At 41.2% G+C, this 17,769-nt stretch overlaps 1 protein-coding gene across 4 annotated transcripts in view; it reads left to right on the forward strand.

The window, feature by feature from the left end:
* The first annotated feature begins 207 nt into the window (after window positions 1–207).
* The window catches only part of LOC142761264 (kelch-like ECH-associated protein 1A), an 81,434-nt gene continuing 63,872 nt past the window's right edge, over window positions 208–17,769 (forward strand). Inside the window, exons 1-3 of one of the 4 annotated variants that reach the window (XM_075864449.1) lie at window positions 208–351; window positions 10,788–11,003; window positions 11,104–11,256. The gene's annotated coding sequence lies outside the window, so the exon portion shown is untranslated. Of the gene's footprint in view, window positions 352–10,573; window positions 11,004–11,103; window positions 11,257–17,769 lie in introns of those variants that run through there. The other 3 variants (XM_075864463.1, XM_075864470.1, XM_075864457.1) reach the window with 3 other exon arrangements.

Raw genomic sequence — 17,769 nt, forward strand, 5'->3', positions numbered from 1 at the left:
GATGGCTATATCGATGGAAAAATAAAAAAGCTGATAGGTGGGAAGGAAAAAACAAAAACTAAAAAGCTAGGGGTTAAATTCGTGTAAAATCAATGTAACAAGGTGCATAGTAGGACATTGGCTTTCCCTTCTGAGCTGCTGGCTGGACTGCGGAGCTTTGCCTTCTCCCCTACAATGATTTTGGATGAGTCATTGTGGTTGGAACAGTGCCAGACGGCGCTCATTGCTTCTGTGCACACATCTGAACCGTGCATTGCTATTATTCTAATATTCACTGAGAAGAGGTCGCTGCACAGACTGCAAACTGTCGAATGTTGTGTCTTTTCACCTGAGAACTGCTTACGGTTACAGGTCAGTCATAATCTTGCCACGCTGCTATACTTCAATATCTTCCTTGAGCTTATGTGGACGTTACTAGTGCTAAAATATTCTATGATACTGAAGGTAAGTGTTCATATGTACTGATTTATTCTGTGCATAGCTGTCTTATAATACTGCGACTGCTTCTATACGTTTTCCAAGAACACGTTTAAAAAAAAATAATAAATTGAACTTATGCAGTAGCAGTACTATCTCTACCCATAAGTTACATGATAGCCTTAGCCTTCAACCTCTGCAGCCTGTTACCTCACTCAGTCTCCACCCATTTTCCTGACAGCCTCATACACATGTACTGTAAATGGAGCATCTGGCAGCAGAACTGGTGTGCTTGTTAGGCTCTGTTCACATCTGCATTGTGGTTTCCGTTTATAATGAAAGCCAGAACCCAGTGTCAGTCGTATAATGTATACCACTAGTGCCCGACGAACATTATTGATTTATAATGGAGTCTGTCATTTTAATGTAACTTTGCATGCAGTGGTATTCTTCAGGTGAAATCTGACAGAATGTGTGAACCTTTTATGTAGTTGACTGCAGAGCCTTATTAGCCAGTAGCCATTATTAGCAGAGCGATACTTTGTTATATGTTGGAGGAAAATAGTAAAAGAACCTTTTGTGTATATATATATATATATATATATATATATAACACTAAGAACCTCATTGATTAATATTGTGTGGTCCTTGTTTCTCCTCTTCAACGTGTGTGTGTGTGTGTGTGTGTGTGTGTGTGCGCGTGCGCGTGCGCGCGCGCGTGTGTGTGTGTGTGTGTATATGTATAAATATATATGTGTGTGTAAATATATATATATATATATATATATATATCAGTCCAGATACAAATGAACACAGCTCTCCAACAAATCAAAAATTCAGGCCATGTGCTCATCACCAGGGGATGAATTAATTCCCCAATTTAGATAGAGAAAAACCTAGGTCGAGAAAGGTTCCTGTTGAACCGAAACGTCGCTGTCTTCAGGTGAATATATCCACCCTGTTTTCATCTACTTTGAAGTCCTGGTGCCGTTACTGCGTTCTATGGTTTATATATATATATATATATATATATATATATATATATATATATATATATATATATATACACATATATATACACACACACCAATCGTATTTTTCGGACTATAAGACGCAGTTTTTAGCAAGAATAAATCTTGCTAAAAAGTCCCTGAGTCTTATAGTCGGCAGTCAAGGGCCCCCTGACCGCTCCTTATTTAACCCCTTCCCGACCCGTGTTGTGTTGGCACATCATGGAGCAGGGAGGGGATGATGTATGGAGCAAGCTCACGCACTGAGCCCGCTCCATACACTGCAGGTGTCAGCTTCAGACACGCTGCTCTAACGGCCAGGAACAGCGATGGCACCGTTCCTGGCAATTTGACTAGTTAAATTCCGCAGTCAATAGTGACCGCGGTATTTATATTAGTTTTCCCATGAGTGACATTTATGACATATCCACAGGATATGTCATACATGTCAGATAGATGCGGGTCCCACCTCTGGGACCCGCATCTATCTCTAGAACGGTTCCCCCTAAACCCCATTCTATCTTACCCGGCTCCGCTGTGTTCCGGCCACTTCCTGGTTACATGGTCGAGTTACGGAAACAGTGTAAGGCCTGATTTACACGAGCGTGTGCGTTTTGCGCACGCAAAAAACGCAGCGTTTTGCGTGCGCAAAAGGCACTTAACAGCTGCGTGTGTCATCAGTGTATGATGCGCGGCTGCGTGATTTTCGATCAGCCGCCATCATTATTACACTCCGTTTGGATGTTTGTAAACAGAAAAGCACGTGGTGCTTTTCTGTTTACATTCAGAGTTTGACAGCTGTTGCGCGAACCACGCAGTTCGCACGGAAGTGCTTCCGTGCGGCATGCGTGGTTTTCACGTACCCATTGACTTCAATGGGTGCGTGATGCGCGAACAGCGCACAAAGAAAGGACATGTCGTGAGTTTTACGCAACTTACTCGCGCTGCGCAAAATTCACGCACTGTCTGCACTGCCCCATAGCCTAATATAGGTGCGTACGACACGCGTGAAAAGCATGCGCGTATATTACGCTCGTGTAAATGATGCCTAACTCGCTGAGCTACGCAGTTTCCGTAACTCCCATAGAACTGAATAGTAGTTACGGAAACTGTGTAGCATTCTATGCTGCTTCTGTAACTGTCATTCACTACTATGGGAGTTACGGAAACAGCATAGCTCAGCGAGTTACGCTGTTTCCGTAACTCATCCATGTATTTCAGTGTATTGTACCAGCGATCTAATGATCGCTGGTCCAAGTCCCCTAGGGGAACTAATAAAATGTGTAAAAAAAAAAAAAAGTTTGATAAATTTTCAGGAGGGTAAAAAAAAGTTTAAAAAAAACCTTTTTCCCCAAGCACAATGTAAAAATAACAAAATAATAAAAAAATTGGTATCGCTGCATTCGTAAAAGCCAGAAACTATTACAATATAGCATTATTTGACTCACACAGTGTACGGCGTAAAAAATAAAATTAAAACCCCAGAATCGTTGTCTTTTGGTCACCATAGCCCTAATAAGAATGAAATAAAAAATTATAAAAAAATTGTATGTACCAAAAATATGGTGCAAATAAAAACTACAGCTCGTCCCGCAAAAAGTAAGCCCTCACACCGCTCCAACGATGGAAAAATAGTTAAGGTTCTCAGAATGTGGTGAAACTGAACAATTTTTTTTTTAACCAGAAGTTTTTTCTTTCTAAAAGAAGTAAAATATGAAATTTTTTCTTATTTTCTGTTGTTTAAAACCTGGATGCGTCTTATAGTCAGGTGTGTCTTATAGTCCGAAAAATACGGTATATATACACACACACACACACACACACAGTGGTTCTTCAAGTTACAATGTTAATTGTAACATGTAGTACTTAACTATAGAGAAGCGCTGCTAGACAGCCAATCAGTGCCTTCATTTCAGTAATACAGGTGTTTTACCACTGAAATGCCCATGCAGATTGGCGTAATCATCTGTCCGTGTCAGTGTGCGATGCATGGAGTCCCCAACTCGCAACTTATAGGTCTTAAACTATCTAGTGCTAATGCCTTGGTGCCAGACACCACAGGACATCTTCAAAAATCTTGCAAAGTGCATTCTTCGATTGGTCAGAGCTGTTTTGGGCACACGAGGGTGACCGACACGATATTAGGCAAGTGGTTTTAATCTTATGGCTGATTGTAATATTTATTGTACAGATGTATTAAAACTACAAGTATTTAACATTACAATTGCGTTCATCATTTGCATAAATTTTTTCTATGACATTGCATATTTCAGTATCTTTATAAGCCAACACCTATCATTCCAACATTTATGCGTGATTATTGGTATTTCACTTTGTAAAGACTAGTATATACAGATTGTAACTGCCATTTAAAATGTGTTATAATATACAAGAGGTTACAAATGACGAGGGGTGGGATCCGACGGGTTCTTCCCGGTTCTCCCAACCTGTTTTGTAAAATTACAACCGGTTTGTGGAACCAGGGAGAAGCAAGATCCAGATCCATTCCCACTGCACTCAATTTTATCTGCGTCCTTAAGACGCATATACATTTGAGAAGTCTTCCTAGAGCTGGAGAGGTAAGGGAACGGTCAGTTCCCTGCCCCGCCATTCGGCGCTTTACCTGTGATGCAGGCTGCGAGATGACATGATTGCGCCACCTTCATCATTCCGCTGGAGCAGGCCTGGTCAGAAGAGACCAGGCCTGGATCGCTGGAGGACAGTGTAGGAACCGGGGGCAGCTGCGTATTTAATGTTAATTTTTTTTAGTGGGCAGTGTAAATGGCATAATCTACAGGGGGCTCTATGTGGGCATTATCTACAGGGGGCACTGTGTGTGACACTATCTACAGGGGGCACTGTGTGTGTGTGCGTGTACGGTGCTTTATTTTACAGTGTGTAACACAATTGTATTCAGGGACACGACACAGTGCATGTTGCGATGTGCGCTATGTGGTACCACAAGAATTTTATTTTCGTTTATAGGTGCAAAAATATTGGAAAGTGAGGGGCCGAAGACATCTAAGTGGTAAACTCTGCAGAAATGGGTTGTGGCCTGGAGACATCACCATGGAAGTCTGGACTGGATGGAGAAGAAAAGAGAAAAAATGACTAGAATCTGAGATGTCACCTGTGAGTCACTATATGGAAATGTTTATTGTCCCTCTGACTGTGTCGGATCAGTACTAGATTCGCTGTATGATCTGAAGTGAAATATTGTATGGTAGCATTTTTTTTTTGTGAAACTGCAACTTTCAGGATATTCTTGCCATTGTTCAGGTAGTACTGGGAGCTATAGTTTCACCTGCTACAAACTTGTATGGCAGGAAATAAACAGAATTTGCAAATGATTTCTGTACTGAACTGTATTTGTGCTGGTAATACATATATGTGCTGAGCTTGGTTCTAGTGCTGTATTTATGAACTGAGCTTTGTTCTGGTGCTGTATTTATGCACTGAGTTTTGTTCTTGTACTGCATATATGTACTGAGCTTTGTTCTGGTGCTGTATTTAAGTACAGAGCTTTGCTCTGGTGCTGTATTTATGTTCAGAGCTTTGTTCTGGTGCTGTATTTATGTACTGAGTTTTGTTCTGGTACTGTATATATGTACTGAGCTTTGTTCTGGTGATGTATTTATGTACAGAGCTTGGTTCTGGTGCTGTATTTATGTACAGGGCTTTATTCTGGTGCTGTATTTATGTACGCAGCATGGTTCTCGTGCTGTATGTATGTATGTCCTCGGCTTGGTTCTGGTGCAGAATATAATTATTGAGCTGGGTTCTGGTGCTATATATATATATATATATATATATATATATATATATGTACTGAGCTTCATCCTGGTGCTGTATTTATTTACTGAGCTTGGTTCTGGTGCTGTATATATGTACTGTAATTAATTCTGGTCCTGTATATATATATGTGCTGAGCTTTGTTCTAGTGCTGTATATGTGTACTAAGCTTTGTTCTGGTGCTGTATATATGTACTGAGTTTGGAGTAAGCACTTTATCTTTGCATTAGTTGCACTGTTTTCCACCCCTCTCACAGTGCACAGCTGAACACAATTACACGCTTAGAGTACTGTATGTGCACATATTGATCTCTTCGTAATGGTTGAGTTTAATATAACAAGTTTATTCTTTAGTAATTATATACATAATTATATACACAGTTTGGAAATCCAGCTAAATATTCTGGACAAGGAGCCACACAAGCTTGGGAAGTTTCTAGGATAGTACTGCTACATACAAAAATATTTATTTAGAGTCCACATTAATATAAGGTGCACTTGAAATATTGTAACTTTTTTATTTGACTATTAGAGCTGCAATAATTTTCCATGGCACGCCCCCCCGGGCACATTTATCTCTGTCAGCAAATTAAAGCCCCTCTGCTAAAAATTTGAATCCCACACCTGCAATTGACGTAGCCCAATATGATTTTAGACTTGCAAACTTCTTTATCAGGCATACACAATATAACGTATATTACATAAGTATGTGCATATAGTGGTGGTGCTATCAGAGTATTTCAGAAATACACTTCGGTAACGTTTGTGTAGGACTTACAGCACAGCAAGCGTAATCTCGCGACATCACGCTGTAAATGACAGCTTACAGCGAGATCAAGTTTAAAATGAGAATGCTGGGACTGGGGGAAAATGAGTGTCAGTGGGTTAACAGCTGCATCAGTGATAGAGAACAGAGGGAGGTTATTAATGGTACATACTCAAATTGCGTCACCATTACCAGTGATGTACCACTGGGATCAGTATTGGCCTTTATGCTGTTTGCTATATATATATTATTGACCTTGTAGAGGGATTGCACAGTAAAATTAAATTTTTTGCGGATGACACTAAACTGTGTAAAGTAATTAACACAAAGGAGCGCTATTGGGGCCTTCTCAAGGAGCAGAATCCCCAGCCAGTGCGATGTCGACGTTCTGGCCAGTGATTCCGCTCCTGGGGGAGCCCCTGACGTCACAGTCCATTTATGAATAGTGATGCCAGGGGCTCCTCCAGGACCGAAATCTCCGTCCAGAGCATCGGCAACGCTCTGGCTGGGGATTCCGCTCCTAGAGAGAGCCCCAATAGCGCTATCTACCAGATGGGGTGTGTGTGGTGCTATCTACATGGTGGGGGGTGTGGTGTTTTGTTTGCTTGTAGGTTTTAGCATGTCATGTAGGGTTTGTGGACCCACTGGGCCGTACCGCCTTGGCGGTATGGCAGCTGGCCAACAGGGTGCAGGTCAGAGTCTACAGTTTATATAGGGTACCTGTTGCAGCTCGGACAGTAGCAAGTCAGGCTTGGTAGGAACTAGGCAGCAGGTAGACGTCAGGCGTGGAGAAGCAGGACAGGCGTGGTATACAGCACAGCACGGCTACAGCTACAGCTAAGCACGGCACTAGATCAGGATACAGGAACAGGAAACACTGGGAGCAGGAAACACTAGGGGACCATTTGCAAGACAGACTAGGAATACAACAACAAAGCTCAGGCGTGGGAGGATGGGGCTGGGACCTTCTTATAGCCCAGGGTGCTCTGGACCAATTAGCTCAATCACCAACATGCTTGCGCTTTGGCTTCTCAAGTCTGGACTGAGCTCGTGAGCGCACCATGGTGGTCACTGTGGAGCAGGACGGCAGTATGTGCAGACATCTCTTGAGAGAAGGGCGTCGACTGGATGGAAGGAGACCACGGACGTTACATAGCATAATTTATAACATAATTTATGTGCGCGTGTGTTGTTACAGTCAAATAAGACCGAATAGTCTAGAAAATTCAATCTTTATTAATCCATACATCTAAACAGACTATTACACCCACCCAAAAATATATATACAAAAAATATAAAAATAAAAATAAAAACAGTCTGGGATGAAATCTACCAAAATTCCAGTCACATACAGGTATCAGGTCACAGTATAAGTTTTAGTGGCTCATCCAAAATAGGTTAAATATCTAAAACAAGATCCTAAATATATAAAGACCAGATAGTATGTATGTATTTATATAATACAAATATAAGTAAGTTACCTGTGGCTGTCATGATGGCAATTGGGAAAATTCACCCTTCGGGGACACCTCGACGTGAGTTTCGCAACCTTCGTCAAGATGTGAATATATTAGTCCTTACAAGGTTAAATACTAAACCAAACAAGCAGTGTCTAATGGCACATGACGCGTCAGGGTCCTGCTCAATGTTGACCATCCGTGTTATTGGTGTCAGCACAAGTAAGCGACCTTTGCCCAAACAGGAGCTTCTGCCAATACTCTGACAACATCCTGTACGACGCTGGAACAGTCACCAGACGCGCATGCGCACTCCACCGGCCCACCGGCCTTGTAAGTATTGCAAAAAAAAAAAAAAACCTCAATAGATAATCGTGGAATTCTCCCATATGCCATCAAGTGTATCTGTGTGTGTGTGTGTGTGTATATAGCACCAAACTCATTTACAACAAGGTAATAAAAATAAGGACAGTTAAAAAAAATGTCGGGGGCAAAGCGAGCAGATGAGGTCTACATGGCAACACACAAACGGCATCACGCCAGCGAAGTCACCACATAAACGTAGATATCAAAGTAAAATATCTCCAACATAATAATTCTATAAATAAATAAATTAATGAATGACATTCCTTACAAACATTATAATATAAAGATTCCAAACTTGGAACAGGCAGTAATACCAGCACATAAACGCCACCAGGAGTTAACTTGTTGACAGAGCTACTCATTCACATAGATATACATCAGTATGACTAACAAATAATCGCCAACATATATCAAAGACACATTAAAAAAAAATATAGAAACAGGTGGGGACCATATGAAGGAGAGCATCGTCCGAACATGCCCAACATGAACGATGCATATCCAACCCACAGCCCCCACCGGTACCACATCATACCCAATATACTGGATAAATAAATAATAAACAGCTAGTGATCATTGCAAAGAGAGAAGGTAAGGGCAGAGTGGGCAGGCGGCCGAAGTCCCATCATTATGCAGTATACCACAGCATGACGATTAGGACAACGGCAGCCATGGCAACACCCCGGCAAGGATTACCAGCTAAGATAAGAATATATAAAAATACATAAGTAAAATCATATATACCCTATTGGAGAAAAAATGTGTATACCCATCTGCATGGATTAATAAAGATTACATTTTCTACACTATTCGGTTTATTTTGTATACTAGTCCTTCTCAAGGAATTAGAATATCATCATAAGGTTACTTTATTTCAATAATTCAATTCAAAAAGTGAAACTCATATTATATAGATTCATTACACACAGAGTGATCTAGTTCCAGCATTATTTTCTTTTAATGTTGATGATTATGTCTAACAATTAATGAAAACCCAAAATTTAGTCGCTCAGAAAATTAGAACATTAAAGAGGCTCTGTCACCAGATTTTGCAACCCCTATCTGCTATTGCAGCAGATCGGCACTGCAATGTAGATTACAGTAACGTTTTTATTTTTAAAAAACGAGCATTTTTGGCCAAGTTATGACCATTTTTGTAGTTATGCAAATGAGGCTTGCAAAAGTACAACTGGGCGTGTTGAAAAGTAAAAGTACAACTGGGCGTGTATTATGTGCGTACATCGGGGCGTGTTTACTACTTTTACTAGCTGGGCGTTCTGAAGAGAAGTATCATCCACTTCTCTTCAGAACGCCCAGCTTCTGGCAGTGCAGATCTGTGACGTCACTCACAGGTCCTGCATCGTGTCGGCACCAGAGGCTACAGATGATTCTGCAGCAGCATCAGCGTTTGCAGGTAAGTCCTAGGGACCTCAGTCCGATACTCAATGCATCAGTCTTTTCTTTAGGGTATGTTCACACGGCCTATTTACGGACGTAAATCGGGCGTTTTTGCCCCGAATTACGCCCGAAAATAGCGCCTCAATAGCGCTGACAAACATCTGCCCATTGAAAGCAATGGGCAGACGTTTGTCTGTTCACACGAGGCGTAAATTTACGCGCCGCTGTCAAATAACGGCGCGTAAATAGACGCCCGCGTCAAAGAAGTGACCTGTCACTTCTTTGGCCGTAATTAGAGCCGTTATTCATTGACTCCAATGAATAGCAGCGCTAATTACGGCCGTAATTGACGCGGCGTTCAAGCGCCTGCACATGCCGGTACGGCTGAAATTACGGGGATGTTTTCAGGCTGAAACATCCCCGTAATTTCAGCCGTTACGGACCCCCGCCGTGTGAACATACCCTTAGGCTGTGATCACACAGAGTTTTTTGCAGGAGGAAAATTCTGCCCCAAAATTCCGTTTGGGATTTTGAGGCAGATTTTGACCTTCCTGTATGCCGTTTGCCGCGATTTTCGCCGCATTTTTCGCCGCATTTTTCGCCTTTTGAGTGCTACGGGCAAACTCAGCGAAATACGCTTTCTCTGCCTCCCATTGATGTCAATGGGAGGTCAGAGGCGTGAACGCCCGAATATAGGCAGGCATTTTCGGACGGTTTTTGACGAGCTTCGCGGACCGGTTTCCGCGCCAAAAAACTCATCACAATACTCAGTGTGAACAGGGCCTTATACTTTTCCGTCGTTTTGGATCCACTTGGCACAAAAAAAACGTGTGCGATTGTGGCGGTACGTAACTGCGATATGATATCCTCGCAGACATTGTATAGCCATAGCTCGGGCCCCTCAGCAGTTGCCTGGAGATTTACTATTTAGAGAAACATTTGCACTCGTTCTGAAAAGTGTCAAGTCACTGAGGTAATTCCCATCAGCAGAGAGCTTTGAACCCAGATCACCTCATGAGAAGACAGTAAGGGTATGTTCACACGAGGGCGTCCGTAACGGCTGAATTACGGGGATGTTTCAGACTGAAAACATCCCCGTAATTTCAGCCGTAACGGCATGTGCAGGCGCTTGAGCGCCGCGTCCATTACGGACGTAATTGGAGCTGCTATTCATTGAAGTCAAAGAAGTGACAGGTCTCGCGTGAACAGACAAACGTCTGCCCATTGCTTTCAATGGGCAGATGTTTGTCAGCGCTATTGAGGCGCTATTTTCGGACGTAATTCGGGGCAAAAACGCCCGAATTACGTCCGTAATTAGTGTGTGTGCACATACCCTAACGCGTCCGTACGTCTGCCGGTCACTCCACTCACGGGGCAGAGTCACTCAGCTTTTGTTTTCAACATTGCTTCTATTTTTTATTCACCCTATTTTTACATTTCAGAATGTGGTGGGTTGAACAGGAAGTTTATCTTCAATAGAGTAAATAATAATAAGCTCTTATTGTACATTATATCAAATAGATTTTTTTAAAAAAGACTAGTGTGCACGTGACCTGCAAATCTATTCTCCGTGCTATGCAGGTGTAAAAGGGTTAATGAGGAACTCCTCTCTCGCATTGCAATGATTCACTGCTAGGTTAGCATGCTATGGATGACACTGCAGTATTTCACGCACCGTGTGCACTGACTACCAGCAGACAACTGGAACTCTGAAGACCTGTTGGCTTTTCACCCCCACAAAATCAAAGAAGTTTCTGGAATTAGCAACGGTATGAGAGGAATACACCAAAGAGCCTGGTACGTACGGCCTTAACCTGTTAATGGCTGACACAGAACATCACACCGTTTCTCAGTTTTTTGTTCTGACCTGTCTCATATTCGTTTCATGTTACTACAGAGATTATTTGGATCTGGATTTGTGAAGATCTCTTGAATGGAATTCTAAAAGTGAAAACAAAACTAAAACTTGCTGGGGGAGAATGGAAAACCTGCAGGTGAAATGCAACAAAGGAGAACTGAAGGACTCTGGAGTGAGGAACTGTAACATAAGGTACCAATACAGCTCTGTCTTCTCTTATTATTTCCTCACAGTTTGATTCCATATCTTAAACTCCTGTACACATGTGCGGGTCAATTTCAGCGTCTTTTTTGGAGTGTGGGAAGAAAGCCGTGGCGCAGGGAGAAAATACCAACTCTAGTGTTAACCACTGAGTCGCTGGGTTTATCTTTCTTTGTCTGTCTGACCTTTCTCCCATCTGTGTCTGTAGCTTATTCAATGGATATCAGCAGCACTAGATCAAAAAAATCTATAAATAGGTGGGTGCGCACTTAGGGACACGGTCCAACGGCCCCTCAATGATCAAGAACTAGAAAATCAATTGAAAGGTGAGGGGATATGGTTAATTTACCTCATGTTGGGTTTATACGTAACAGGCGATTGGTACATGGTTTGTGTCTATGCCTGAATTTCACTGATTGGACGCTAGAGGGCACATTGTTTTATTATTATGATTGACATTTTTATAAAAATTAATAATCAGTGTTTTGTGCAACTTTTTAATATATATTTATTTTTGTAAAAATTATTTAAACTTTTGAGATACAGCTACTTTGAATTCTGTATACAGAGCAGCTGTATCGTTCGCTAAGACCTGAATCCGTCAGGTCGGCGGGACTGACGGGTTCAGTGTAAGCGGGGAATGCAGGATCCACCTGTTATCCATCTTATCTAAGTTATGAACTTACTGACCCTGAACCCGTCAGTCCCGCGGACCTGACGGGTACAGGATTCGGCGTAAGATACAGCTGCTCTGTATATAGGATACAAAGCAGCTGTATCTCAAAAAGTAAAAATAATTTTTACTAAAAACGAATTAGAAAGTTGCATAAAATACACTGATTGACCTTTTTTTTTTAAATAAAGGGTTTACATAGCCTTTAAACGAACATTAGTTATATAGAATAGATGTGCTCTATATAACTCATTCCATCGATCTCTATGCCAGAACGAGATATTATGCGCTATTAGTAAGATGGCTAATATGTGTTTCCACCCGTAGTCATATGATCAGGTCAGCTGATTAGAGGTAGACACAGTTCTCCATCCCATCACAAACATGGCGACTGACATATTCATAGGTGCTTGTGAGCATGTGCGATCTGACGTCATACGTCTGTGAGCGCATGGATGAGCTATTCATATCTTATACTGTGGTGGGCATGCGCAGGGAGGCGAGGGGGGCGCCAACAGTCGATATGGATGTTGTGAACACTTTGTAATACAGTATGTATAAATAAAAGCTTTTAACAAACTCCTGAATGCCATATGTATTAATTGGCATCATTGCTATAAATATAACTTTGCACTTTATATTTATTAGGCTTGGTTTACATCTGCGTTGTGACATGTCGTTGCTCTGCTCCGTCAGAGGAACAGAACAAGGGAATAACGGAAGCAACGATTCCATTGCACAACAAGACACCGCCGGCAGTTGACGGAACCCATTGATTTCAATAGGTTCCGTCAGCTTTCCGTCAGGGTGTCCGTGATTTTACCGGACACAATAGCGCAGCATGCTGCGCTATTGTCTCCGGTAATCTCCAGTAATCCCTGCCGGATCTGCGACGGAGGCCCCTAAAGGAGCGTCCAACGCAGATGTGAATGGTAATGGAAAAGTGTCCGTTTGTGTCTGCTCAGGGTCCCGTTCTGACGGAAACCTCCGACGGAACGTCCGAACGGGACCCCAACGCAGATGTGAACAGAGCCTTACTGGTTATTATGAATTTTGCACTTTGTATAAGAGAATTTACATTAATGATATATTAAATTGATGCACCTATATGCATGTTGACTAATGTGACGCACTGTTGTGATGCTTGAGAAAGGCTCACACTGAGCTGAAACGTTGCATGTGAGAATAAAAGGAACACTTATTTTTTTGGGTTTAGATATTATGAAAGCGATCATTGTCATGAGATGAAATAGAAAGCAATACAGACCCTACAATAAATGTACTATTTTGCCCCATACTAATTATAGTAATGTCCTTATAGTAGTACGTTTATCATACTGCTCCAGAAAGTATCCGTCTATTTACAAAGTGCATATTATCTCATGATTTATTGCAATTTGATGCTCATTATGTTGTTATATATTTTTTGTTTTTTTTGTGGGAATTTGTAAATGAAAGACTGCTGAAGAACATGTGTGAAAAAGTAGTTGAAAATTGAATGTTGTGGCCTTCTCTGACCATTTGAAATTTTGGGAAGACTAAATCTATTAACCCCTTAGTGACCAGCCCATTTTAGGCCCTAATGACCAAGCTATTTTATTCGTTTTTCTATAGTCGCATTCAAAGAGCTATAACTTTTTTATTTTTTCATCTACATAGCTGTATGAGGACTTGTTTTTTGCGGGATTAGTTGTACTTTTTAATAGCACCATTTTAGGGTGCATAGAATTTTTTTTATTAACTTTTATTAACTTTTTTTGGGGGGATTATAAAAAAAAAACCTGAAATTCCACCATTGTTCTATGCGTTTTTAAATTGACGCCGTTCACTGTGCGACGTAAATAACATGTTACCTTTATTCTATGGGTCGTACGATTACGGCGATACCACATATGTAGAGGTTTTTTATGTTTTACGACTTTTGCACAATCAAAACTCTTTTGAACTAAAATTATTTGTTTTTGCATCGTCGCTTTCCAAGAGCCGTAACTTTTTTATTTTACCATCAATGTAGTGATTTTTGTGGCTTGTTTTCTGCGAGACGAGACGTAGTTTTGGTACTGCTTTGGGGTGCATGGGACTTATTGATTTATTTTTATTATGACTTTTTGGGGGGGAAATGGAAAAAAATTGCAATTTCGTCTTTGTTTTTTGCATTTTTTGTTTTTACGGTGTTCACCTTGCGGTTTAAATTACATATTAACTTTATTAATGGAGTCATTACGGTCGCGGCGATACCATATATGTGTACTTTTATTTATTTTTTACACTTTTACTAAATAAAATCACTTTTTATGGAAAAAAATGGTTTTATTTATTTTTTTACTGTAACTTTTATTATTAATCCTTATTTCACATTTATTATTTATTTCACTAGTCCCACTAGGGAACTTTACTGTGCAATCTTCAGATCGCTGCTATAATGCTTTGGTATACTTCGTATACCAGAGCATTATTGCCTGTCAGTGTAAATCTGACAGGCAATCTGTGTCCAGGGCAGACCTGGGGGGCTTTTATCAAGCCCCCGGCTGCCATGACACCCCATCGGAGACCCACGATTGCATTCGCGGGCCGCCGATGGGTGACAGAGGGAGCGCACTCCCTCTGTAAACAAAGTTAAATGCTGCGGTCGCTATTGGCAGCATTTAACAGGTTAAACGGCCGCGATCGAAGTAAACTTCGATCGCGGCCGTTGGAGCAGGAGCTCAGCTGTCATCAGACAGCAGAGCCCCGGCTCCAGCCTGCACGGGAGACCCGTGCAGGACTTAGACCAGGCGAACGTGAAAAGGCGTCAGCCTAGCCTAAGGCCCCTTAGTGACCAACGTAAAAAGGCGTATTGGTGGTCACTCGGGGTATGTGCACACGTAGTGACCAAAAACGTCTGAAAATACGGAGCTGTTTTCAAGGGAAAACAGCCCCTGATTTTCAGACGTTTTTGGAGCAACTTGCGTTTTTCGCGCCGTTTTCGCTGCGTTTTTTAAGTTCGTTTTTGGAGCTGTTTTCATTGGAGTCTATGAGAAAACGGCTCCAAAAACGTCCAAAGAAGTGTCCTGCACTTCTTTTGACGAGGCTGTATTTTTTACGCGTCGTCGTTTGACAGCTGTCAAACGACGACGCGTAAATGACAGGTTGTCTGCACAGTACGTCGGCAAACCCATTCAAATGAATGGGCAGATGTTTGCCGATGTATTGTAGCCCTATTTTCAGACGTAAAACGAGGCATAATAGGTCGTGTGAACCCAGCCTAAGGGGTTACATCCAGTTAATGTAAACACGTAAATAATATTGATTATATCAGTATGCATCTTTAACAGATTTTATTCGGGTTACATCATGTTATTGGATTGTGTAATTGGATAGAGAGTACGTTTTTTGACACCTGCCAAACTTTTATATTAAGCTACAGATTTCTCTCTGTGCTTTTGTGCTTAGAGCCGCTTTAGGCCACTTTCACACGGCAGTATTTAGTTCAGTATTTCGCTTCAGTTTTTGTAAGCCAAAACTAGGAGTGGGTCCAAAACACAAAAGAGGTACAACTCTTTCCATTAAAGTTTTTCTCTGTGCCGGTTCCACTCCTAATTTTTGGCATTGAATACTGACCAAAATACTGCCGTGTTGGATTCACACCCAGCGTTTTGTTGCGTTTTTCGTGGTGTTTACTGTTGGTGTTTTTCACAGCTTTTTTTTTTTTTTAGGTCAAAAACACTGCGGCCAAAAGTTACTTTAAAGTCTATAGTAAAGTATAGAATACAATTCATACATTGCGTCTTAGTTTGTGGTGTTTTTTTCAAGATGCAGCATTCTAAGGGCTAGTTCACACAGTGTATTTTGCGTGGCAGGTCCTGCCGCAAAATCCGCTGTGGAACTATTCCTGCCGGCGACAGGAAGAGCCCTCCCATTGATAGACTGACAGTATCACAACTGTAACACAACTTATCCCATCATCTGCATGGGTAAACCTACGAACTATCTACAAAAATAGAAAGACACAGATACAGTGTTGTGGATAAAGTGGGGGTAGGCCATAGCTTTATTACAAAGTTAACATATGGGGAACCTTGCCCGGCCGTATATAATCCTTCCGGGGTCACCAAGCATGCCGATACCACCGCAGACGCGGTTGGCATGTCCTAGTTGTTCTGACTGGTGACCCTTACGAATTCCTCACGGTCTCGAAAGGGACAAGGTCCTCCCATATGCCAAGCTGTGATACCTACAATACATATAAAATACAGCCTGTTACAAAACATTCAGGCAAAAAAGACATAACCATAGAAAATATATTACAAATAGGGCGGGTGGGCTGGAACGTCTTCACTGTGCTGTGGAGGTGTGTGATCGCAACTTGGGTCACGTTACGCCTTGATCTCCATGCAGGTTCAAATCGATAGGTAGGACGAGCTGCTCGGAGAAGTAACAGATACACTGAGACGTTTCTCAAGGTAAAATACTTCTAATTTATTGAACTACAAACGTTCATACTTATAGCATCGGACGAACAAAGAACATTCCATAACATATGAGTCATCTGTATATTCAAGCCTTACAGCTTCCTTTCCCATAAAAGCTCATTGGTGGAGCACCAGGTATTCCCTTATGTTTCCTTTTATGCTTAGGGGGGGTGGTCAAGTGATTGACCTCCATCTGTTTGCAATTTCAAGGGACGGCAGAGCATCTGAAAACTATTTCTTCTCTTAACCTTTCTAAAATACCTTTATATTGTAATACATGTTCTCCTTTATAACATTTCACTCCTTATGGTCCCAAATACATTATATATGTATATTTATACCATAACAATCCCTCCTTTTGTGATTTTACCAACACCTAAATTCCAATGCTACTTCTATCTCCGGATAGCAAGGCTTCGATCCATTTCTTCACTTGATTCACACAGGTATGTAGGTGGGGTAATCTCACAACATTCTTTCATCATAATGTATAGGCCTCTGATTGAATGCTTCCCTTATTTTACAAAATGCATAACAATTAAAACATGTAAGCAATACAAATAATATCATTAAACAAATCAATGGTTGGAAAAGCACATGTAATATTTTAGTAGCTGTAGGTGAGAATCCTGTAAAAACGTCATACCAGTGATGGGCACTAGCATCTTTCATTGCTGATGACAAATGTATCACTTCCCTAGCTGCTATTGTAGCCAATATTTTCACCCTACTTAGAGTTACATTATGGGCTTGGATTAGTTTTTCAACTTCTCCTGATCGTTGTAACACCTTTTTCAATTCGTCTAAAGATAAACTAAAATTTCCATAGGGCAAAGGTTCAGGTACCCATATAGTGGACATTATTTCTTCTAAAGTAGGCAGGAACACTATAGTTTGGTTCCCCCAAGTCAAATGCGTCACATTGTATAGACATCCTGAAAATGGTCCTATGAGTTTAAACTGGCTAAGGGTCTGCTTGTTAGTTATTAAACATACATGCTGTGGACCTACTTCAATATAAACCTGTAGGTTCGCTTCTGGGATTATAGTGAGTGCGCATACATTATCCTGGTGCTGCATTAGACAGGGTTCATATATCCCTGACTGTTGATTACATACATATCCTTGCTCTGTTAATTGGCACAAATCTATATTCCTTGTCTTATTTTGAGAATCTATGTGTGTTCCTTTCATTTCCGGCATCCAATATTGTCCTAATAATGTCACCGGATCAATCATTACCATTGGCATAACAATAAATTTGCATAATAGAGTAGGATTTTTCACATTGAATGCTATTAGTCTTCCTGCACACCATTTAGGTGTACACTCAGTATACTCAGGCTGTAACAATAACCACGTATCATTTCTCTTTCCTAT

This window comes from Rhinoderma darwinii, chromosome 1 (assembly GCF_050947455.1).
Source record: "Rhinoderma darwinii isolate aRhiDar2 chromosome 1, aRhiDar2.hap1, whole genome shotgun sequence".
Taxonomy (NCBI): Eukaryota; Metazoa; Chordata; class Amphibia; order Anura; family Rhinodermatidae; genus Rhinoderma; species Rhinoderma darwinii.